The sequence below is a fragment of the Notamacropus eugenii genome, chromosome 2 (assembly GCF_028372415.1).
Source record: "Notamacropus eugenii isolate mMacEug1 chromosome 2, mMacEug1.pri_v2, whole genome shotgun sequence".
Lineage (NCBI taxonomy): Eukaryota > Metazoa > Chordata > Mammalia > Diprotodontia > Macropodidae > Notamacropus > Notamacropus eugenii.
Window position 1 is genome coordinate 162,324,806 of NC_092873.1, and position 26,517 is coordinate 162,351,322.

The following is a 26,517-nucleotide window of genomic DNA, read 5'->3' on the forward strand; positions in this document are numbered from 1 at the left end:
GGGAAAGGACTTATTTGTACAAAAATATTTAAAGTACCTTTTTGCGGTGTCTAAGAACTGGAAATCAAAGGGACACCCATCAATTAAGGAATGACTGAACAAACTGCTGTATCTAATTGAAATGGAAATATTATTGTGTGATAAGAAATGGCAAACACGATGATTTCAGAAAAACCTAGAAAGACTTACATGAACTGATACAAAGTGAAGTGAGCAGAATCAGGAGAACACTGCATAATGAAGAAGTATGAATGACTTAGCTATTTTCAGCGAAACAATGATCCAAGACGATCCCAAAGGACTCATGACTAAGCTTGCTATCCACTTCCAGAAAAAGAACTGATATTGTCTTAATACAGACTGAAGCAAACCAGTGCTCTCTCTTTCTCTATCTCTCTCTCTCAATAAGGAAATGTTTTACATGATTGCACATGTACAACCTATAATCAGATTGCTTACTCTTTCAGGGAGGTAGAAGGGAAGGGAGAAAGAAACGTATAGTATCTGGAACTCAAAACTTAAAAAAATGCTTTAACATGTAATTAGGGAAAAATATTATGTTGAAAAATGAATAAATCAGGATGACTTTTCACCAAGAAAAAAATACGGTCAACCTGCCTTTAAAAATGCCTTCCACTAGAAAATATGGACCAGTTTATCTGAGACCAGGTTTACAAATCAACATGAGCAATTAAATTTCAACAGAAGTTGAAACTGGAAAAAATCACAAAGACAGGGAGGGATAATGGGACTAGCAAATGTGCTCTATGTCACTGTATACTTAGTGGGACTTCTTTCTGTAGATCAAATGTTTTTGCAAAGTTCTAAAGAGAGGCAGGGTCATGTAGGAGAATAGATCTACAGATTTTGGGAATTAGAAGAGACTTCAGTAGTCATGTAGTTCAGCCTACACCTAAAAAGAAAATGCCACAACACCATATCTGATTAATAGTCCCCTAGTCTTTGGTTGAAAACCGTCTATGGGTGGGAGGGGGGGACAGAAGGAGAAAATCTACTATTTCCTAAGAAAACCAATTTCATTTTGGGATAGCTTTAAGTATTATAATTTACCTGCCCTCTGGGGCCAAACAAAATTAAATCTAACACCTCTTCTTAGTGATGGTAATTCAAGGTATCATAGCATCCACTCCCAGCCTGAATCTTCTTAATTCAAAGCTCAACATTCCCAGTTCTTCAAAAAGATCATCATACAGCATGAACTTAAGGTCCTTCATCTTCTTTTCTTCTTCTGGACATTCTCCAGCTTACCCATCAATCATAATACTAAATTTTGAGGTTCAAAAATGAAAATAATTCGTCATATTTGGTTTGAACAGGACAGGATACAATGGGGCTAACATCTCCTTATTCCTGGAAGCTATGCCTCTCTTCACGTAGCTCACAACCCATTAACTTCTTTTTTAAATACATAATTTATTTATTTTTCAGTTCTTAACATTCACTTCCGCAAGCATTTGAATTCAAAATTTTCTCTCCATCCCTCCCCACCCCCTACCCCAGGACAGCATGCACTCCATCCACCCCTTCCTCCAGTCTGTCCTCCCTTCTATTACCCACCCTTCTTCTATCCATCTTCCCTTCAATTTTCCAGAAGGGCAAAATAGATTTCTATACTTCATTGCCTGTATAGCTTAATTTCCAGCTGCATTTTTAACATTCATTCTTAAACAATTTTTAACATTCATTCTTAAAGCTTTGAGTTCCATGCTCTCTTTCCCTCTCCACCCCTCATTGAGCAAACAAGCAATTCAACAGAAGTCATACATGTGCAACAATGTAAAGCATTTCCATAATAGTTATGTTGTAAAAGACTAAATCACATTTCCCTCTGTCCTATTCTGCCCTTCATTTATTCCATTCTCTCCCCTACCCTGTCCTCCCACAACAGTGTTTACTTGTGATTATCCCTTTCCCCAATTTGCTGTCCCTTATATTATCTTCCCTCTCCTATCCCCTTCCCTTTTGCCTTCCCATATCTGAATGTGTGTTATTCCCTGCTTAAGCCAAATCCCATAAGAGAAAGGCTCAATTATTTCCTTTCATCTCTTCCCTCTTCCCCTCCATGGTAGCTCTTTCTTCCCTCTTGTATGATGATTTACTACATTCTACCTCTCCCTTTCTCTTACTCCCAGTACATTCCACTCAACAATAAATTTTATTTTTTTAAGATATTCTCCCTTAATATTCAGCTCATCATGTGTCCTCTGTGTTTGTCTGTGTGTGTACATATCTACAGTTACATACACTTATATACATACCTACACACATATAATATACACATACATACCTACCCACATACACACACACATATGTATATTCCCTCTAACTACCCTAATACTGAAAAAGGTGTCATGAGTTACAAATAACATCTTTCCACGTAGGAATGTAAACTCAACAATGAGTTCCTTAAGGCTTTTCTTTCCTGTTTACCTTTTCAAGTTTCTCTTGAATCATGTATTTGAAAGTCAAATTTTTTAGTTAGCTCTGGTCTTTTCAACAAGAATGCTTGGAAGTTCTTTATTTCATTGAAATTTCATTTTTCCCCCCGAAGTATTATATTCAGTTTTGCTGGTTAGGTGATTTTTGGTTTTAATCCTATCTCCTTTGACCTCTGGAATATCATATTCCAAGCCCTCTGATCCCTTAGTGTAGAAGCTGCTAAATCCTCTGTTATCCTGATTCTTTTTTCACAATACTTGAATTGTTTCTTTACGGTGGTTTGTAATATTTTCTCCTTGACCTGGGAACTCCACAATTTGGCTAAAATATTCCTAGTTGTTTCCCTTGATAATTTCTTGGAAGAAGATGTTTAGGCTCTTCTTTTTATCATGGTTTTCAGGTAGATCAATACTTGTTAAATTATCTCTCCTGGATCTATTTTCCAGGTCAATTGCTTTTCCAATGAGATATTTCACATTGTCTTCAATTTTTTCATTCTTTTGGTTTTGTTTTGTAATTTCTTGGTTTCTCATAAAGGCATTAGCTTCCATCTGCTCCATTCTAATTTTTAAAGAACTATTTTCTTCAATAAGCTTTTGAACCTCCTTTTCCATTTGGCTAATTCTGCTTTTTAAAGCATTCTACTTTCACTGGCTTTTTGGACCTCTTTTGACACTTGGATTAGTCTATTTTTCAAGGTGTTATTTTCTTCAGCATTTCTTTGGGTCTCCTTTAGCAAGCTGTTCACCTGCTTTTCATGATTTTTTTGCATCACTCTCATTTCTCTTCCCAATTTTTCCTCCACCTCTCTTACTTGACTTTCAAAATTCTTTTTGAGCTCTTCCATGGCCTGAGACCATTGCATATTTATTTTGGACATTTTGGATGTAGAAGCCTTGACCTCTATGTCTTCCTCTGATGACATGCTTTGTTTTTTCTCATTTGAAAGGATGGAAGAAAATGTCTTTTCACCAAGAAAGTAACTTTCTATAGTCTTATTTTTTTTCCCTTTTTGGCATATTTTCCCAGCCAGTTACTTGACTTTTGAGTCCTTTGTCAAGTGATGGGTATATTCTAGGGACCTGTAAATTCTCAGTTCCTCCAAGGTGTTCCAATCAAGGGAGAGGAGTTTACTCCTCTCCTGGTCTGTGTTTTGCTCTGGTAGCAACCACAAGCTTTTCTGCCCACAATCTACAAGTAGGGTTCCCTTTCCAGAGCCTCTACCAGCTCCACTACACCAGTGCTACTCCTCACCCTCCTACCTCCACTCAGGACTGAGACCCAGATAGGCTGCTTGATTCCCCCAGGGTCTTTAGGCAGAGGACTCCAAAAATGGATGCTGCTGCCTCAGTGGCTGTCATCACCCTGGGGCCAGGACTAGGTTCAGACCCCTGGTCCTTTCTCACCCAGGTGAAGGAGCTTGCTAACTGACCTTTGAAGCTGTCTCACATTTGTAGGTGGAGAAATCTGGGAACCACAGCTGATACCCATGATTCCAAGACCTGAAGCCTGCTCCAATCCTGTCCCTGCCATGCAGCCAAGGCTGGGCTGTGCTCTGCTCTGAACCAGGTGTGATAAACCTTTCCTTTTGGCCTTCCAGGATGTATTGGGCTGGAAATATCTTTCACTCTGTCGTTTTGTGGCTTCTGCTGCTCTAGAATTTCTTTAGAGTCATTTTTTACAGGTATTTTATGGGGGGAGAGCTACAGCAGGTATGTCTTTCTACTCTGCCGTGTTGGCTCCACCCCCAACTAATTAATTTTCTTGGCTGCTACTTGTAATTAATGCCTCAAATTGAGCTTGCAGTCCACTAAAAATACCCAGATCTTTTTCAAATAAACTATTCCTCCCCACATTTTGTGTTTGTGAAGCTGATTTTCACCTTAATAGATTTAGTCCCCAATTCCAGTATATCACATATTTTTGATAATAATAATAAAAAAGCTATGTGACACAGCTGTTACTGTTGGCCTTGGAATCAGGAAAATCTGGGTTCAAATCCTATCTCTAATACTCACAACTGACCCTGGGAAAATTATAACCTCTCTGTCCCTCATTTTCCTCATCTGTAAAACAGGATAATAATAACACCAAGCTTACAGGGTTACTATGGGGAACAAATGAGATAACATGTGTAAAGCATTTTCTAATCCTTGAAGTGCTATATAAATGCTGCTACTGACAAGAATTCCATCTATGCCAAGTCACTCATAAAAATGTTAAAGAGTACAGAGCTAAGCATAGGGTCAAGCATAGATTGCCTGGGTCACTCTATTGACCCAACGTAGTTATGAGGCAACTAGATGGCACAATGGATAAAATGTGGGACCAAGAGTCAAATCCAGTTTCCAAAAATTACCAGATGTATGGCCCTGGGCAAGTCAACTAGCTTCAATCTGCTTCAGTTTTCTCCTCTGTAAAAATGGAGGTAATAATAGCATTGATTTTCCTCGATTGTTGATAGGATAAAATGAGACATCTGTGCCACAGAAATGCTAGTTGTTGTTGTAATTTCATGCTGGCAGTGGATCATTAGTGACTATTCTTTCTTTGGGTTGGGCCATTTAGATTGATCTACCTATTTATGCTATCTTCTAGACCACATTTCTCTATGTTGCTCTAGTACTCTCTCCTTACTCCCACCTCAACTTGATGAAAGACTCTGGAATTTAGATACAAGTAAATGGTCATTTCAATTCTAAAGAGTTCAAACCTTCAAGAGAAAATACATATAATCATGGAAGCACACAGGTCACCAGAACCTCAAAATTCATCTAGTCAACCCATTTACAACACTCCTGATAAGTGATCATTTAGACTTCCAGTGAAGGGAAACATAACCTACTCTTAGACTTCCTATTTCATTTTCATTGTCAAACAATTTTTAATTATACAGAACCTAAATCTGTCTCACGTTGCAACTCCTAGCACAACCCTCTGGCATGAGGCACACATAAATCTAATATCTTTACAAATTATAGCTACTCAAATATTTTTACGCTATTACACATATGTAAGTTTTTTTTTTTTTTATTACAGGTTAAATATTGCCAATTCCTTCAACTCTTCCCACACATTCTTGTTTCAAATCCCATTGTCATCCAAGCTGTTCCCTTCTGGACATGTTCTATTTTGCCCTTAAAAATGTGGCATCCAGAAATGACATGGTATTACAAGTATGCAGTGAGCAAGACATTATAAAGCTCTGTACATTAAATTTCTATTATTTCCAACTAAGAACATATTAGCTTTTTGACTGTTACATCACACTCTTGAACCTGTAGCCCACTAAAATCCCTAAGTCTTTTTCAAATAAATTGCTCTGACTCACAGATTTTTTAAAAAAAAACCTGATGGCATTCACATTCATCCTTTCTTTAGTTTCATGTTGTTAATTTTACTATTTCCGCCTTAAGTAACTTTTAGATATTAATTCTGCTATATATGCTAGTTATTCCTTCTAGTTTTACATTATACATGTCATCTGTGCATTTTTGTTCTACAGAAGCAAATACTTTTAAAAAGTCAATAAATAATAAAAATATTAATTAAAAATACAGTAATATCTGGTATTTGGTGCACCTTTCAGACAGCTGTAATGATAGGATCTACTACAGAAAACCGTTTAGTATAAAAGGTGAGATTTTTCATACTCTCCTACTTGTGGATATTTGCTGATTGCATCAGTAAATCATTTGTGGATATCTACTGAGTGTGAGAAGCAGTTAGATGATTCAGTGCGATAAAATATGGAAGTGAGAATCAAGAAGAACCAAATCCAAATTCTGCCTTAGACAAATAGCAGCGGTGTGTTCCTAGGCAAGTCAATTAAGCTCTCTGTGTCTAAGTTTCCTGTCTGTAAAATGAAGTTAATTGTTGTGAGGACCAAATGAGTTAACACATGTACAGCATTGTGCAAACCTTAACATGTGTATATAAACGTTAGCTGTTATTATCTTTTCCATAAATCTCTTGAATGCTGCTTCTTCACTGCAATTCATGATTACTTAAAAAGAAATTAGTCTAATGATCCATACAGGAAAGCTAAATGGATGAAAAATTCCTACTACCCAAACAATGGCATATAGTTGGTATGCACCCTTGGGTCATTACAATAAGTTAAGAGCTAGAGTTGAAGAGAAAGAGTCAGATTGTATTTGGGGAATGACACAATATTTTTAATAAAGCCAAGCTTTATTTTAAAAAACTAAATTAAAAAGAACTTTTGTAAAAAAAAATATTCTCCCAGTAATATTGTATAATTTTGGATTTCAGAGCACCACAATCTCTGAAGAATCAAAACTATTGAGGGACTAAAAGGATAATAAAGGAAGATGACCTATACACAAGAAGTGATAGAATTTCATTCAGGAAATGTGTAACTGAAAAAGGTGGTGATCTGTGATCATGTAATGAGAGCAAGGAATAACAGATAAACAGCCTGAGTACTACATTCGAATCCACAAAATATAAAAAGACCTAGAAGAAGGTATCATACATTAGTGACAAAATGCAGGTGCACTGAAATCTGCACCACTCAGATACTCACATTGATGAGATCACAGATTTGATGAAATGAAGTATTAGGTGCCATTTGATCAATTCATTACAATGTTGAAAAGACAAGGATCAAGATAGGATACCTATACATACACATTTTGTATACAAGACAGGATACAGTTCCATTAAAGACTGACTTCTAGGTTGACACCGCAGAAAACATTTCTGAGGTATTATTGTAGTTTTATCTCTTAAAATGGTCTTGTTCATTTTTCCATAGCATGAATTGAAAAGTTATTGAGCCTAAGGATTATTTCAGGACTTATGATCAGGTAAAGGTAGCATTTACATAACACAAGACACATGATTATCAAAAAGTATGCTATGAACATTGTAAGATATTTCTAGTTGCAATATACTATTTTAAAATATTAAAATAGCTATCACAGTGACTTTTATATGATCTAAGTCTATTATGTATATGTTAACTGATGATGATGATGATAATACCAATTTAACACTTTTTTAAATTTAGGGCAGGATATTCTTACATCATAATTGCATAGCTTTAAATTAAAATGTAATGCTGTTTTTGAAGTAAAGAACTAATCTGTCAACACACAGGAACAGTACTGTGGAGACATAACCCTTAATGTATAGTCATAAACCAAGTATCTGAAGAAGAATGAATCGAGATGTAACTTGCAAAGACTTTTGATTTTTTTCTTCCATTAAATTATTGGCAGAAGTTTATTCTTTAGTATAATTAAATGCACTATTATCTTCAGAGCTGTCAAAATTGTTAGGGAATATGTTCTTTGGAATAAACGTAACAGTAAACATATAGAATTAAAGGAGAGGGGAACAATGGTTTATATCAAAAATTGAGAAAGGAAACTGCAGTACATTAATAATGGATATATCTGATGCCCCAAATTTTGAAAAACTACTAATTACGGCCACAGAAAATATGACTATCTTTAATCTACACAGAAATCATTCTGAAATGGAGCTATAGTTATTCAAAATGGAAAGCTGATTTATTATTGGTTGTGCTCCTTGTGGTTATAAACATGAAGCAGGGCAGGCTAAAAAATGGATTTTTAACTGTAATATCATTAAGCACATAAAAATCAATGGGTGAAATTCTACCTAATGAACCCAAGAATTATTTTTTCCCTTATTTCTAGCAAACCAAATAGTGAGGGAATGACATGCTGGTATTAATATCAAATCTGAAATAATAATAATATTCACAAATTCTCATCCCTTTGGGCATGACCCAACCCTGACACTCTTTTCAGTGTAGCAAATTTTCAGGTAAAATGATAAAAAATGTTTTTTACTACTTTCATTCTTATGATTTTATTCTACAGAAAATATCTTCATATGTAACATCAAGAATCAGTAAATAAATTTTAAAATCAGATGAATAAATAAATCCTTTCCTGTGATAAAGGAATCTGCATAACATTTTATATCCTAGATTTTGTTCCTCCCCCTCTTTTTTTTTTTTTTTGACAAAAATCATCCTTCTCTTTTCATATGGGTCAGAATTTTACACTTCTTTTTCCAGTGGGAAAATGTAGCAACATTACGTTAAGGAAGCAGTTCACTACAGAAAAAGAAGCACAAAAGATACTCTAGAGACTGGAGACAGAAACTTATGCAGCCTGGATGTAATTCAGAACTCATTTTTTTCAGACTAAATTACAGCACTAAGTCACGTTACTTGCTGTTTCAATAATAGCTATGATCAATCAAAAAGAAAAATGCATTACAGATTCCTACATTCTTTATTTTAAAAAATGTAGAATTACTTCATATCTGGGTTTTTTTCTTTCCCAGAGCAATTTAAACTAGACCTATTATGTACAGCAACAGGATTCTATAGAATGAAGCTCTGATTGACACCTGGGTTACAAAAACCAAAATGAAATCAATGGCCAAAGTGTCTTGTTCATGTAATTTTCATTACATTAGCCTGCTCCTTACAATTAATATAAGTTTCAATACCACTTCTGCGGTGTAAATTCCATATACAATCTTTTCCTAAATGTACAAAAATATGTCAGCTATAAAATTTCTGGGTATTTTTTAATTTTTACTACCAAGGAAATATCAATTTTCTTACCTTGAAAAAAAACCACTCCTTACTGACTTTATACCTCTTCCCATAATACCATAATTCAAATTCAGATTATTTAAAAACAATTCAACAAAAATCTGCTTACATAATTCAGTCAAGATATTCTTTTGTTCAAGGAGAACGGCATATTAATTGGCCACATCTTTAAAGATTTTACAGAAGCATTTAACTCAGCTGATTAGATTCTATTAAAAAATAAGAACTATTATCTTAACCCATTTTGTGCTTCCATTTGAGAGGTTTAGTCTGAAAGAATTTGTGACTAATTATAAAATACTAAGAATTTCCTTAAATCTAAAACAAACTTACCAGTATGTTAGTCTGCTTTAATTATTTTTGGTTTAATTATTTTCATTACTAATTAAATTATTTATCTTTGATTTTTGTCTAGACAAATTCATTTAAAATTGACACAAAATGTGAAATGATTTACACTCAGTAATTAAACAACTATAATCTGTTCCAAACATTAAAAACCTAATTTCAGATCCTAAAGCAAATGAGTAATAATAAGGAGGCATGAAATACCTACAAATGAGGAAAAGCCTTTTCCTGATGACATTAGGGATAGCTATGTATTATGCTCAAACTGCCTCAACATCCATGATAGAAAATTACGTATGTAAATTAAATGGTAGTTCTAAGCTTGCATTTTCTAGAAGATAATGTGTAAAGGTTTCATATTCCTTAAAGCGAAATAAAATTTAACTATTTCTAATGAATGGCATTACAGTTAGTGAATAAACACAAAATATCCTTCAACTGACTGATTCTATTAAATGATTAATGTGAATTCTGGAAGTAGGCTACAGATACCATCACCTTTGAAAAGGTCTTTTTCAATAAAAGCATGAAAAAATAGTAATATTACATTTGTTTCTTTTCCATACCATTTAACTAGACTCAGACAACATCAAGCAGTATATGAAATAGAATTAAATGAAATAATAACTAAGAATAAACTATGCTTTCTTTTGTAATAAAAATTAACAATTTAATAAACTTCAAAGAATAAAATTTAAAATCCATTTTAAAGCCTCATTTCCCTATGGAAGAATTTTATATTTTTCTCTTAATGATTTCTGTGAGCAAGGAGGAGCAGAGAACAAAACGTTGGACTAGGAAACACCACACCTTCTTGAGTCTTAGTTTCTTCATCTTTCAAATAAAGGAGCTGAAGAAGACAGCCTCTAAGGACCCTTCCAAGTTTAGATCTATTATCCAAAGATCTTCTAAAACTGGATTCAAAATCCCTCTTCATGCAACTAGAGTAAGTCACAATTTCTTTAAGACTCAGGTAACTACATATATTAGCTTTGCATAGGTTTCAGTCTATGTTGGTGATTTTTCCAAATATTTTTTCTAGAAAAAGCCCCCCATTATGATTGTTCAAGGCCTCTCATCTCAAGTCCCACGCTCAACATCTCATTCTCGACAGATGACATCATATCTTGCTAGTATGAAAGGAAACATAATGTAGTCTTTACAGTATTGCACTAGGAGCCAGGAAAACCTGAGTTCAAATCATGGTTCATATACTTATTGGTTTTATGACCTGAGTTGAACCCTAAGTTTCAGTTTCTTCATCTGTAAAAGGGGGATAACAATAGCATCTAATTCACAGGGTTATTGTGAGGAAAAATAAGATAACCTTTATGAAACTCTGCATAAAACTTAAAGCACTACATAAATGCCAGGTGACGTTAGCATCATCATCATCGTCATCAGCATCCTATTTTACTAAGTCCTGGGCTAAGGTGAATAAACTTTTCTTAAGGGGGAGGAAAAAAATACACTAGTGACCATAGTAATTCTGAAACTAGGAGGGTGGCTGAGAAATAAAAAATTCACAAAATTTAAGATCTGGAAGGAAACTCGGTAGACATATAATCAGTGCATAAAAGAAAAGAATCACTTCTATAACAAACCCAACAAGTGGCCATTTTGCCTCTGCTTGAAAATCTCTGAGGAAGTACAGCCCAGCACCTCTCTGAGCAGCCATTCTATTTCTGGATGGCTTTGATTGTTTGGAAGCTTTTCCTGACACCAATAATAAATTGGCCCTTTGCAACTTTCATCATGCTTCCACTGAGTTTTCTCTCCTTCAGGTTAAAGATTTCCAGTATTTTCGAGTGATTCTTATGATATAGCCTCAAGGCCCTTCACCATGTATCTTGACTGTCCTCCTCTGAACATTCCCCAGATTGTCAATGTCCTTAAAATTATGATGCCCAGAGCTGAATCCCATGACATATGAAGTCTGATAAAGTCAAAGTACAGAGGAACTATTACTTCCCTCTTTCCAAAAGCTATGCCCCTCCAATGTAACCCAAGACTTCATTAGCCTTTTTACTATATCATCCTGCTCACTCATATTGAGTTTGAAACACATTAAAAGTACCCATAACTTTCTTAGAAGATATACTTTCTAACTATGGCTCCCTTTTATTGTATATGTGAAGATGATCATACAAATAGTCCTCTATGCATCTGCTTTGCTTGAGCTTATGACAGATTCTTGAAAACAGTAACAAATATTTTATGTATGCTATGAAGTTAGTTGGTATGACAATGAAAACAAGAGCCTAGGCAGTGCGGTATAATGGAAACAGCGCTGAACTTGAAGTCAAAAGAGATTTGGATTTGAACTTGGGCACGAAGAGTGGCCATGTGATCTAAGATAAGTCAATGTCTTTACGCACTAGTTTCCTTGTCTATGAATTTAGGATAATAATATTTTCATCATCTGCCTCATGAAATTGTTAGAAGGAAAGTATTTTGTAAACCTTAAAAAATAATATAAATGTGAACTACTACTACTACTACTTAGTGCCACATAGCTCATAAAAACTTCGTACATTTTAAATCATTACATAAATGTGGCAGATATAAAATGTACTGTGCTATAAATTAACCAATGTCTCAGGGATTTAGAACTTTTAAAGGAAAAAGGTTTCATAGTTCAATCACTCAGTTTATACGAATCTTCTAAGCTAAGATTAGTGTGGTTTCTTCAGGTATAGCCCAGTGTTTTTCCACTCATTACCACTTCAAAGATTCACTCCCTACTATGGTTTTCCCATTTCCTAAGAGAGCAAAAAGAAAGAGAAGGAAGAAGAAGAGTAGGTGGAAGAATATGTAAGGTGGAATGTAAGGGGGAAAAAATTATGAGAACTTCAACTTTCACTTTATATTTGCATAGTTCCCCTCAAGTTAAAATATTTATTATGGGTAATCATGAACTTCTCTACTCAAGGTAACATTTAGATTATATGTCATTCAAATGCTAAGGATTACTACCTGTTCAGGGGTATTTGGACAATCTGGTTTCTTTGGTGTTTAATTTGACTATACTATGATTTGACATTTAGTGCAATAAAATAACTTCTATCCTCTAAATATTTTTGTTATTGTATAAAATGTAAACAGTGTGGCCTTGTTTAGTCCTTTATGATTGCTCACTTACGGTTACCTTTTAATGCTTCTTCTAACTCCTCTGTTTATATGTCAAGGTTTCTACAGAGCTCTTTTCTTTCCATCAGGAATGGCTGGAGGTCCTTTATTTCATTAACGGTGTATTTATTTCCTCCGTAGGATCAGATTCAATTTTGTTGGATGTTATTCTGGAATGTCAGTTTAGATTTTTTACTTTCTGAAATATCAAATTCCAAACTCCCTGGCTCCCTTATAATGGTGGCTAAATCTTGTGTGATCCTAACTGTCACTCCTTAGTACTCAAATTCTGACTACTGTTTCCTTTTAACATGGGAAATCTATATTTTGACTAAAATACTCTTGGGAGTTTTTACTTTGGAGTCTCTTTCAGGAGGTGACTAGTGGATTCTGTCAAAGTCTACTTTGTCTTCTGGTTCTAAGTTATCTGGGTAGTTTTTTTGCATGATTTCTTGAAATATCTCCAGTTTCCTTTTTGGAGGAGGCAGTGAGGGAGGAATTATGAATCTTTGCTCTGTTTTCCAGATCAGCTGTTTTTATTATGAGGTATCTCACATTTATTTTTTTTGCTTTTTGACTTAAATATTTCCTGATGTCTCATTGAGTCATTAGCTTCTATTTGGTCAATTCTAGTTTTCAAGGAATTATTTTTTGGGTAAAAGTTTTATACTCCTTGTTCCAAAATGCTGATTCTCTTTCCATCTTTCTTTCATAACTCTTATTTCTTTTCTAATTTTGTCTTTTATTGCTCTCATTTTGTTTAAAAATCATTTTTAGTTCTTTATGAAAAACTCTCGCTTTAATTCTTCCAGGAATTCTGCTTGGACTTCATTTTTCCAATCTTCATTTTTCCTTTGAGATTTTGCTTGGAGATTTTAGTTATTATGGTTTCGTAGCCTGAGTTTCCCTGTTGCAACAACAGTTCTTTATGGTGGGATTCTTTTTTTTTTTGCTTGTTTGATCATCCTTCTAGCCTACTTCTTAACTTTGGACTTTATCATAGTACTGGACTCTGTGTATTTCTGCAGGGAATGTCTCACCTGAGCTTTTGTCCTTTTATATTCTCCTGCTACTTTCACAGCTCAAATTGTGGGTTTACAAGCTTTCAGTTCTCCTAAAGTTATTTAATCCAAGGTAAAGTATGCTTCCTTTAATGGTTTATGCTCTGCAAGCTGTCAGGTTATCCTTCACTGGGTGTTTCAGTAGACTACTGATGGACTCAGTAAGTATTATCCTGTTGTGAGGTTCTACAGCTTTAGAGTTACTGAACTGTATGTTCCCCTTTGGTCTCCTACTTCTACCCTGGTTATTCCACTATAGGTTTCCACCCTGAGCTGGAGGCTACAACTAAAGGCCTGCTCTGCCCCTGGAATCAGTCACATAGCTACTCTTTGCTTCTGAACATGTTTTCTGCTCAGTATACATATAGGAAATTGCTAATGGTTGCTCTTCTGCACAACCAACCTGCTTTGTGCAAGTCACCTCTACTCAGGAACCCCTCTAACCTGGACTTGGGCAGTAAGTAACAAAGTTGCCAAATGGCACCTGTTCACACATCCTGTGCTAGTTCAGGGATCCTCTGGGATTTGTTCATTCTGGTGCCCAGTCTAGACCCTTTCAGTCCCTGAGCATTGTAATGTTCCACATACAGTGTATTCTTGGTTACCCTGTCTCCAGTGTCTGCAAACTTCTGTCTCTATCCCTAAACTACTCTAAGCTGGAAAAAAATGGTTCACTGTAACGTTTTCTTGGATTTCCCAATCAGAATCTGGTCTGGTTACATTTTCTAGATCTTTGTGGAAGAGTTTTGGTGGGGAAGATATGCCATTTTGATTATATCTCCCAATACTATGATTTTAAAGATATGTTAGAAAATAATAAAGAAAAAGACAGTGATCTTCTTAAGGGATAATACTGATCCAGCCTTGTAGAATGTTGTTCACATAATAGGTGCTTAATAGATGTTTGTTGACTTAAATAAATGTTTGTTGAATTAAATAAACCACTGGCATAAAGTCAGAGCATAATAAAAATGTATTACTTGAGAAATATGCTAATTCTAAATCTAAAAGAAAGGAAAAGAGAAACAAACATACATGGGCATTCCTTTGGGGTAAAATATTCTGACATGCAGATTTAAACCAGAACTGACACCTGAAAGATTAAGATATTTCAGATTACATTCATTTCTTTCCAGTCTTAGTGAAATTTAAAGTAACAGTTCTAGAAATGAAATGCTCGACAGTGGAGTTGACATATTCCTAATATTCACTACTTCAATGTAAAAAGGAAATGAATAAATGGTTTTGAACAAATATGCCAACCAGTGTTACTGAAACACCATTTAGAATAGATCAAAAGATAACTTCAACAACTGCAAAAGTGTTCAAGATTCTGGGATGTTCTGAAAATAAAGAGAAGGTTTAATCAGCATCTATCATTCTTACTGAATATAGTTTAAGAAAGAATAACCCAAGATGACAAGAAATTCCAAAGGGCTGCTAAATATAGTACAGTACTGGCAGTCACTACATTACCTGGTAATATATATGATGAAATAACAGAGTGGGCAAAAACCTGGGAAATTACTTAGTCTGATAACGACTTGACCAAAAAAAAAGTGCCATTTAAAATATCCCCAGAATTGGTCACAGACTCTTTGTTTGAAGATTTCTTATGAGAGGGATACCACTACTTCCCAAAGAAGCTCATTCTACTCTGGATAACATGAACTGTTAGGAACTTCTATATTACAAGGAACTGAAATCCGTCTCTTTGCAGATCTTCTACATTGCTCCTACTTCTGGCCTTTTTTAGGGAAAAGCTGAACAAGTCTTATCCCTCTTTCATGTGACCTGAGGACACCCACTATATCAACCAATCTCAAATCTTCTTTTCATTAGGCTAACCATTCCAATTCTAATTCTTCTAACCATCTGTTGAACAGAATAGTCTATTAATCCCTCATTATTTTGACTGCCCTTCCCTACAAAAAGGCCTTCCTAAAACCAACTCCTAGACCAATATTATAGATGTGTTTTGACTAGGGAATTTGCTCTAACAATCCTTGCTTCATGGATCTCTCTTAATTCAATCTAAGTTCACATTAGTTATTTTGGTTGTTAGGCTCCACTGTTCCCTCATAACAAACAAAAGATTCCAGATCCTTTCACACAAGTTGTCTAGTCATGTCTTACTCAACTTTGTTCTGTGGGTTTCAATTTTTGACTGCCACGTGTAGGAGTTAGCATCTTTCCTTTCTGAATTTGATTTTATTAGAATCAATCCAATGTTACAGCCTGTCAAAAATTTTTGTAGTCTCTCTCATCAAACTTGTTATCTGCCTTCTTTATTATGACAAGATTTGTGTAGTCACTGATAAAAATAATGAACAACATGGAGCCAAGGATTGATTCCTGAAGTACTCTTCTAAAGACCTGTCTTTAGGTCTACCATTTGTGAATTCTAAATTCACTTAACTATACTATACTATTATCTAGCCCACATTTATCCATTTTGTCCAAAGGACAGGATGAGAAAATGTCATTACTTTTGACAAGTCAAATTATATCTACAATATTTGCCTAATTTAACAGTCTAGACCTAGTGACTCTTGTCAAAAAAGAAACATGAAGTTAACTGGCTTGACTTGTTGTTGATGAAGTCAAACTGGCCTATAGTTTATAAACCCCATTCACTTCCCTTTATTGAAAATTAGGACATTGTATTTCTCTAACTCTGCTCCCTTTCTTTCTCTCTCCCCAGTCTTTCAAAGATCATTAACACTGACTCATCAATCACATCTGCAGACTTTCAGGAACCTAGGTCATCTAGGCCTAGTCACATGAAGTCATCAAACCAGCTAGGCATTCTCTTACTATCACCCTAATTCCCTGAAGTTTCAATTGCTGTTAAGACATTTTTATTCTACCCTTTCTAGCTCAAGAATAATTATCCTTGGCAAAGAAAACATAAGTATAAGATTTAACTAGTTCTGTCTTTTCTCCATCATTCATTATCATTATCTCATCCACCCTAATTCCCACTCCTTCTTTGACATGAGTATTTTCCTCTCTGGTACCATCTTCAAACGGGGCTTGTGGTGATATCATCTAGTAGAAGGACTATTGTTTTATCTTTTCAATTTGGTTTTTTATCCACTTTTTCCAGGTATCTTTTATTTCATATGGCATGCTTTTTTCCTTCTTTTCAAATATCATGACTACATAAAAACCTAGATGTAGCATGTCATTGGTGTTATTTTTTTGTAGGAGGCACTGATATAGAGAGGACAGACAGACACACACACACACACTCACAAGAAAGCACGCACAGCATGTTTAATATTTCTTAAGTACCTTAATATCTCTGTAACTTATTTTCCTTACATACTAAAGAAAAATAGTAAGTTGGTGCATCCCAAAATATAAAGTTGGCAATTCACCTAGATATAGTAATTAAAGTATATAAAACTGAGTGAAAAAGAGCCAGTGAAGACGTCTCAGTACTTGACAATAGGCTTCTAGTAGGTAGTTAGGTCTATCTAAGTTTTTATCTCCCAGAAATTATGTGACCTTCAAGAAACTTGAAACTTACCCACACACCCCCCTCACCTTGGAGTGCCACCTCAGCATACTGTATGCCAAATAAGGTTATGAGCGTTGTGTTAGCTTTACATTGGCTGTTTTACTACTTCCTTGCTCCTTATTTCTAAGGTAAATGGCAGTGTTTAGATTGTGAGCCTGCCGCCCAGCCAATGGCAGTAATAGCCAGCAGGAAGGGTGGGGGATTTCTGGTTAGGACTATATAATCTTTATTCTTGCCTTCTGCGAGAGCCTCACTCTCCTCATTACTTATCAGAGAGGAGATGTCTTTCTTGGGAGATCACAATAAAATCTTGCTGCTTTGCTTCCTTGAGAAGTCTCTGATTTTCATTTGAGTTGGTAGTCTCTGACCCACACAAAATGAAAGCAAGAAAATCTTGGTTTTTCTCTGATGGCAGAATAATTCCTTAATCACTGTAAGAAAGTAGATATGTATTTAAAATATACTTTTCAAGAAGAAAGCAGCTATAAATTTTTACTACCAGATCAAAATACCGGATTTAATGAGAAACAGCAGGAAACTACCTATCAATATACATGACTTAGAGGCAGTAGTACAGAAATCACCATGTTGGCAAAGGCAAAGTGGCACTACTTCAAAACATATCAAGGAGACAAAAGTTACCATTATTGAAGTGTATATGCTTGATGGGGTATAGGCTCTGGGAGCCCCCTTGAACTCTCTTTGAATCTTCCTACTTAATCTGGTGTTCTCTTGAGGCTATAAGCTTTCATTATGCTATGCCCAATATCTGTTACCCTTAACAGAACCTAGTCCTCCATTGCCTGTTACCTCCAGATTGCCTCTGGCTACTTCTCACCTTTGATGCCATCAAAATTCCATTCTCGTGGTTCCTGGAGTCTGGTAACTCTAGTAACCCCAGTCAACAGACCACTGCCATCAAGACCCTCCCTGGACCTCTGGTCTAGTTACTACAGTCTTTCTATATATTAAGATCCATCTTGCCTCCATGAAAATACTCTGATTCAATCTAGCTCAGATTCTATCTGGCCCACTTATCAATACAAGTGTCACAAATACTCAGATAACTAAAGAGTCTACCCAATATAGCAGATGTTAAATAAACTTTGTTTTTCTTTGGCTGAAAGACTGCACTGAATTCATTCGGGCAGGATCTGCTGTGTTGCTATTTTGGGGTCACAAGCAGCCCCAAACCTCAACAGGCTGATATAAAGATAATGAGATAGAAACTGACAAATGCAGTCATTCAGGTTTTCGTGAGAACTTGTTATTATACCCTAAAGTGGAGAACACTGTTTCCTTACACTATTTTAAAAAGATATGACATGGATAATTTATAAAAGTACTTCTCAGGACACATTAAAATGACAAGCTAAACATTATGTCTAAAATGATTCTAGTCTCCTCCCCGTTTGTTTGCATCAGATAGTATGAAGAAGGTTTTTCTTCATTTGCTTAGAGACTCAACAAAAGCAAGAGTTTGAAGCTTAGAACCCAGGGATATCAATGATAAAAGTCCCATTATCTAAGACCCTAGGTAAATGGACCTCATCCTCATCCTTTGTGAATGAGATTAGGCCTGGCAGTTCTTTTGATATACAACAAAAGGTCTTCTCAGAACAAAAACAATTAGTAGACAAGCTGATTTTCAGGAGGCCAACATCCCCCACTGCCCTCTTCAAGTAGTTTTGTCTCTGACATTTGCCACCAGCATGAATTACAATTTCTGTGGAAACACAATTCAATCATACCTTACGATGACCAAGAAAGAAAAAAAAGCACATAATTTGTGGCCACTGATTACTATAAGCTATTAATGAATTATGATGTAAAAATTTTAAAAGAAAAAAGAGTTCTCTAGATAGAGTTAGGGGATGTGGGTAGGAACTCGCATAGGCCTAGTATGATGGCCCTATATTAGGGCCATTATGAACAAGGTTATGAACAAGACAAAGTCTCCTCCTATTATTCTATAAAGCTGATTTAGTTCCAGGAGGAGTTCTAATTAATTCCAAATCAAGGAATATAGATAGGAATATACACAACGATTTAATAGCTTCATGGTTTTTTGGTACTGTTTCACCAAATTATTTAGAATGTCTTCTTTTAAAAAAAATTGTTATCACCTTTGAACTGCTCTCCAAAAAAGATGTATTAATTAATGCTAAAGTACAGAGAAATCTGTGGTTCTTGAGACCCTAGTTATTATAAACACCTTTTTGTAAAGAATCTGTCACCAGATAGGAATGGGAAATACATGGTATGACTAAATTGCAAAGTGATTAACATTTTTAGCAAATATAAAAATTTATGTATTCAAATGAGCATTGGCCCCTTCAAAGTATTACTCTTTGGAGGTTACAACATGTCCTTTGGATAGTCTGAATAGTAGCAACTTTTTATTTTTCAAGGATGGATCTGGTTTTTAGAAACAAGTGAGTCAACTTCTGAGGCAAGTGCTATGAATAAAATTGGTCATCTAGTTGGGTGATATTATTTTAGTCCAAAATGAGGGGTAACTGAAGTTGTGAAGCTGATTTTAGAATGTGATTTATAAGCCAGCTCTGAGAGTGATTCCAAAAGAGGAATTCAAAAATGTTTTGTGCAATGGCAAGAGGTGAATTAAGTACACTGATTTCCACTTTCAAGAATATCTATTTGGATAAACAATCTCCAATGTGTTGGTTGTGACAGACAATGTACTGTAGTTGATAAAGAACCCTGGACAATCTGTAAATCAACCTGTGTTCAATTCCTGCCTCAGACAAAGGATGATTGTGTGACCTCAGGCAAGTCATTTTACATTTCAATGCTTAACTCCGGACCCTCTGAAACTTCAGCAAAACTCCTGAATGTTAGAACCCAATTAAAATGAAATTGGGAAACCTTTAACAAAATAAATAAAAATACAACATAAAAAAGGTAATTTGTGGTTTTCTAAGTCAATGTGAAATGTACAGGGATCTGTTTCTATTTGAATTTGACATCACTGCTCTAGGCAACTCCCTTAGACTGTAAATTACAGACACATATAGGGCAGATCGCTTTGGTAGAGTTTCTCCATTTGGGAACTAGAGGTCAGCAAACTATGGCCAGAAGGCTAAGAATTTTTTTTTTTTACATACAGTAAAACTTAATTGTATTCTTTAAAATTTAAAAACGATCTTGGTTTGTGAGATGTACAAAAAACAGATTTCTACATTTAGCCCATGGGCTGACCCTTGCTACAATGATAATAAAGTCCTAGATCCCATTCCTATTTCTAGGCTGGGTATAGTCATCAGTGTGGTAACCTCTCAAAACATATCTGAATTTCTCCTGGGGGGGTAGGTGGAAGAGGCTATTTACCTATCACTGCTAAATATAAATGTCTCTGTGTATCATGTAACAACCTGGCTCTATTTCATCTCTTGGGTTGTGATCCTGAGGCCTGCCCTGAGACTCTGCATGAGATGTTTTCCCTTTTCATTTCTGACTACTGGAACCCCTTAAGTCTTTGCTGGTCCCTCTAGGTGTTAATGTTCAGCCTACTACCACCTACAATCATTTTGTATTTACTCATTTGTGTTCCTGTTGCTCTTCTACACCACCACCCCACCATCACCCCAATAAGTTCTTGAGGAAGAGACCACTTCATTTTTGCCTATTTCTAGGGCCTAGCACAGTGTCTTAAACAAAACAAGCACTCAAGAAATTATTGCTAATTTAATCATCAGGTTATCCACAGGGTGATGTATTTTTCAACCAATCAAGAAAGTCCATCTTCTAAGGCATAGGGGAGTAGCCAGAGCAGCGGGCATGATTACATATTCTGATGAAATCACAGATCCTTGGAGTACTGAAATAAGTATACATTCCTTACAGAAAAACTGAAAAGTTGATTTGTCCCTGCAAAAATATTCGGCCAATACTCAGTATGGCTGGATAAAAAAAAACCCAAAACTTATTTTACTGATTGGGGCTTGGTTGATTCAAGTCAAATCAATTCAGTAAGTATTTATAAAGTGTACTTGGCACTGGGGACTTAAAACTAAAACTTACAGAGTTTTTGGCTTCAAATAGCTTACATTCTACTGGGATAAAACATGTATAAAGAAAATAAGTACAATGTAAAAAAGAAGGAAAGAGCCATAACAAATGAAGGGAAAATAAGGCATCTGAAAAGTAGAAGTGAGGAGAGCAGATTTCAGCCAAAAGGATGGAATGCTGTGTTCATGAAATAGCTTACAGTAGGCCAGTCTGGGTAAAAAGCATAGTACTTGAAAGGAAGTAACATGAAAGAGGGATAGAAAAGACAGGCTGGAGTCTATTGGTATAGGGACTTAAATGTCAGACTGAGGAGTTTGGACTCTATCATAGATGAAAGTACCTAATGATTTTAAACGGGGGAGTAATATGATTGGAAGATATTTTGACAATATGAAGATGGACTAGAGAGGAAAGAGGACTGGAAGCAGGGAGACTAATCAGGAGTCTATTATTAACACAATCTGATGAGGGCCTGAATTGTGATAGTGGCTTTATGAGTGGAATGAGAGCAAATGAAAGCAATATCATGGAAAAAATATCATGGAATAATAGTGAACATTGTAGCAATTAAATAAGAAAGTTTGGAGGAAAGGAACTATTTACAGTGGAATAACTAGGGGGCAAGAAGATTTATTTCTAAGACATTCGGAATTACAAATACTAATAGGGAATTCAAGTGGAGAGATGTCCAGAGGCAATTATAGGAAAGGAGACACATCAGGGCTAGATAAAGATCTGGGAGTCATGGAGATAATATTTGAATGTGAGGGATTTGATGTGGTTGCCAAGAAAGTGTAGAGAGAGAAGAGGAGCTAAAAAAGCCTTAGAAGGTACCTAAACTTAAGAGGGAAAAGATAGATAATAATCAAAGGAAAAAACAAAACAAAACAAAACTGGAGAGGAGCTGAAACAGACTATGAGTCAAATACTGAACTTCTTCAGAAAGAAGGGAAAATAACCTGAGAATGGATAAATAACCACCACTAGGAAGGAACTGAACTGAGTGATTTAAGTGGTTAGAATAAAGCTTAAAGGAGAAAAGGTTGTTGAGTGATGGTGGCAGAATGAGGGTCTAGAAATGGCAAGACCATGGAACATGTCAACCCACCCCAACCCCCGGACCAGTAAATCAGAGGAATGAAAGATGATATAACCAGTAATAGAATAGATATGCATGGATACAGTTTTTTTTTTAGGAAGAAAGCTCCAGATTTCAGTGGATGCTAGAAGGTGAAAAGGAAACAAGTTTGAACAGAGATTACAAAGGGCTGAATGCTGTGTTCGGTAGAGTTGGATAGCAGCATAGGAAAGGTGCAGGCTGAGGTGAGTGGAGATAAGAGAATGGAAAGTGGTGGTAGGGATGAATGAGAGTCATTAAAGAAAATATGGGAAGCTCAAGTAGACAGCAATGAGGTAATAGATGAGCAGGTAAGGCACTCACAGATTGCTGCAAAATTTTTAAGAGATCAACCTCTAAAGTAAGACCTACATCCCAGGAACCATTAAGGTTTTTAGTTCACTTTATTCCCCTTCTATTTCCCTGTCTGATCCCTTATTGTCTGGACAAGTGGCCATGTCTTGGAAAGATTTAATTCTTTCATCTTTGTCTTAATTTCACTGTCCTAACTGGTGAGTGCCTCACTTGGCCCACTATCCAGACTTTACTGTCCCACCATTTTCTCTACAGTTGCCTTGCCTCTTTCCAGTCTGAAACAGTAATCAAATCAGTACTATCATTGTTACTGGAAAGGATATGCCAATCTAATTTTTTATGTCTCCACTCACCATTTCTATAACTTTCCCAAACAAAAATACTCCTTTCTAGATACTTTCTCCTTTAGTACTTTTTTCTTTCAAGAGAGTGTAGGTTTTCTTGAGGGCAAGGGCTGTCTTTACTTTTGTATTTGTATCCCTGCCACTTAACACAGTGCTTAGTATATAGAAATACCTTCAAACGCTTATTCATTCATTCACTCATTCATTCACACTATATGGAAAATTGCTAGGAGAACATGGACAAAAATTTGGGGGTACAGATGGGCTGTAATTGAAATATCTACATTCAGGAACTAAAGATTGTTATTTTTGTTGAGATTTTATTATTTTTATTGAAGAATAAAATAAAATTCTTAATATTTCTGGGGATGTCAGATGGATTTAGTTGAATGGGCCACATACCTAGAATGTGTTTTTGGAAGACATTTCAATACCAGGCTAGATATTTATTATAAAGAAACAGAATAAAAAATACTAATACATGGTAAACAGTAACACACACACAACTCTCCTGTAAGGAATTTTAGAATATTTAAGAGAAAAAAAATGATGGAAAGCATTTGGGTCAATAGGTAGAAAAAGAAGTGATATTAGTTGTTGGGATTCACTATAGTTCAGCCAAACTGAAAGAAGAATTAAATGAGGAGCTTGTGATAAAGGTCACAAATCTGGCATAAAAGCAATTGTGGTATTCTTTGTCCCCAAAGCAAGGTGATTAATAGATCTGGGGTTTGCATTAATGATTATAAAACAAAAGGCTGAGTAAAAGACAAAAAGAATCAACAACAATAATAGTTAATATTTATACAGTGCTTTAAGATTTGCAAAGTGTTTTACATCTCACTGACCTGATTCTGACAAATAAGACTGCTTTACTAAAAATGACAGGAACCTTGGGGATAAGTGACTATTCAATGACAATTTGTGACAGGGAAAGATTAAAAAAAAAGTCATAGTAAAATGTGTATCCAAGATTTTTGGAAGAATAGATTATAAAGAACTCAAAAAAAGCATAAGCAGACTATGATGGGGCAATATCTTATATGATACAAAATTCTGAAAAGATTCTGAAGTCAGAAGCAGAAAATATTCTTAAAATGAAGCAAAGAAAGTGAAGAGATAAAGATAATGGTATATTTGCAGAGGTAACATATTGACAAATTCAAATTTTTAAAAATACATGCACAGAAAATGAGAGCACAAATGAGTGGCTGAAGTCAAATGAAAAAGAAAAGCACAGTTCCATAAGAACTGTGTACAGACTGATAACGAATGGATGATACCCACCATCCTGACTGAAAGGTCATGAACTCAAGATGCAGAATGTGACACATTTTCAGATACTACCAATGTGTGGTTTTGTTTTTGTTTAATGATATATATTTGTTTCTAGGGCTTTGGTTTTCTTTTGTATGTTTTTGAACAGGAAGGTACCTAGAAGAGAAAGGGGACAGAAAGAAAGAAAAGGAAAAGAGGTCTATTAAAGTAGCTAAAAAAATATACAGAAAAGAAGGTCAGAAAGAGACAAGTAGGACAGCTTTGAAAGTTACATGCTGAATCTATTATACTTAAAATGGCTAGCTATACATAATACAGTTTTAAGTCCAATCCATTTTTCCTATTCTACTATGTATATGGAAATGCCCATTGTATATAATCTGTGATAAGAACAGAATAAAAATAAAATTTTAAGAATTGTGTACAACTCATGAAAGCTCCGAATCAACTGAGGATGGGAATTAAGAAGGAACACTCAAAATAGGGAAGTATTGATACTGCTGTATTCTGCCCTTGTCAGATCATATACAGAGTACTATGTTCTACCCTAAGTACAACATTTTAGGAAGAGCATTGATAAACTGGAGAACATTCAAAAGAATGAAAGTAGGATGATGAAGGGGCTCAAGTTCAAGCCATATAAGGATCAACTGATGGAACCAGGAACATTTAGCTTAGAGAAGATTCTATCTTCTTTTTAGAGAACGAGTGTACATGTATGAGTACAACAGACTTTGCAACAGGCAACAACAGTTTTGACAGCTTTCTGTGTAAGAGTATATAAGGTTAGGATATACATTAGAAAACCATCTTAGCATATTCAAACCTGGGAGAAGAAAAGCTAGATCTTCATCTGACCAAGTACCTTCAGTCTCCTGCTGCGCATACATGTTCAGGAGAAAGGTGGCAAAGGCCTGAGCCAGGCTGACCTGCATCAATATCAGCATAAGATAAAACCCACCTCCTGAAGCCATCCTGATCTCCCAACCATGAGGTGTATAATCTCTGGTGCAAAGAATAGTAATCTTCCCTTTAATCTTGCACTTTCCAACACCTCTTATACCTATCCAATGAAGGAGAGTACAAGGAAAGTCAGTGAGGAGTTTTTACTACTATGCATATTCAAATTCCATTTTTTGCTGCATTGCTTCCTACCTAATCTCCACTTTTCAGAGGAAAAAGCAGTTGAAACAGAGCTGACTTTCTGACCATCTGAGTGCCCTTCCATTTCATGTTGCACTTGTCTCCAGCCCAATATTAAGCTTTCCTTGCAAATAGGAGTTGAGATTTCCATTCAGTGATGATCTCACACCCAGCCATATCCTACACATCCCAGTGATTCTGAACTTCTATAGGTCATTATCCATTCCCTCACCACTTGATTCCTTATTTGTACCACACCACAAAGTTCAAACCAAATACAACTTTTTCTCTCCCCTTCCAATGTGCCTCCTAGAATGCCTGTTCCAGAGGCATCAAATTTTCCTTCATCCTAAATGTTTTCCCTTCTTTCTCCTTCCATCTTCTAGCTATTACTAAAACCTGACTAACCCTCTGATAACACAGACTCCCTGGTCACCCTTTCCAGTACTGGCTGCACCTTCATTCTCCTAAGCACACTGGCCAAGGAGGGAGAAGTCAGAATATTCTTTTCTCCCCATTGCCACTCTCTCCCTACCTCCATAACTTAGTAACCTCTCCTCCACTGAGAATCACACCATTGATCTATACCGCCCAGTCAAAATCCTGGTAAGCTCTTATTTACAGATGTCCAGTTCACTCCCCCCTTTCTTCTTCAATGAGTTCAGTACCACGGCTCACAATTTTTCTCTCCTTCCCAACTCCTGCCTTCATTCCTCAACCTACTCATGTTCCAGAATCTACTCCTTCACTTCTCCTCAAACACATACAAATATGGTCTAAAACTTTATCCTGCCATCATTCACAAATACACCACCTCCATGTTCAAGAATTCTGAAATTCCCCTGTCCAACCATGATCCAATGTCTGTCTACTGCTCTGTCCTTTCCCTCTATCTTCCCTTATCTAACTCTACTCTTCATCTACACTGTGAACCTCCACTCTCGTGACCCCCTCAGTTCCCTCGCAGGTCATCTCCCCTGCATTAGCTCCTCTCTTTCTTGATCTTAACTCCCTTGGTGAACCAATTCAACTCTACATGCTCCTTTCCCAGGCCTTACCCCCATTATACCATCGACCACACCCTGCTAAGGCTTTGCCTTGGATGATTCCCACCATCTACTGTCTTCCAACTGATGGGGAAA

At 35.8% G+C, this 26,517-nt stretch overlaps 1 protein-coding gene and 1 long non-coding RNA gene across 6 annotated transcripts in view; both read right to left on the reverse strand.

Moving 5' to 3' along the window:
* Positions 1-26,517, reverse strand: part of RNGTT (RNA guanylyltransferase and 5'-phosphatase) — a 386,087-nt gene that overhangs the window by 76,520 nt on the left and 283,050 nt on the right. The gene's annotated exons all lie outside the window — the stretch shown is intronic.
* LOC140526523 (uncharacterized) overlaps positions 1,648-26,517 on the reverse strand; it is a 43,611-nt gene continuing 18,741 nt past the window's right edge. Inside the window, exons 2-3 of the long non-coding RNA XR_011974409.1 lie at positions 17,792-25,295; positions 1,648-17,580 (exon numbers count right to left, since the gene is read on the reverse strand). This is a non-coding gene — a long non-coding RNA (uncharacterized lncRNA). The remainder of the gene's footprint in view (positions 17,581-17,791; positions 25,296-26,517) is intronic.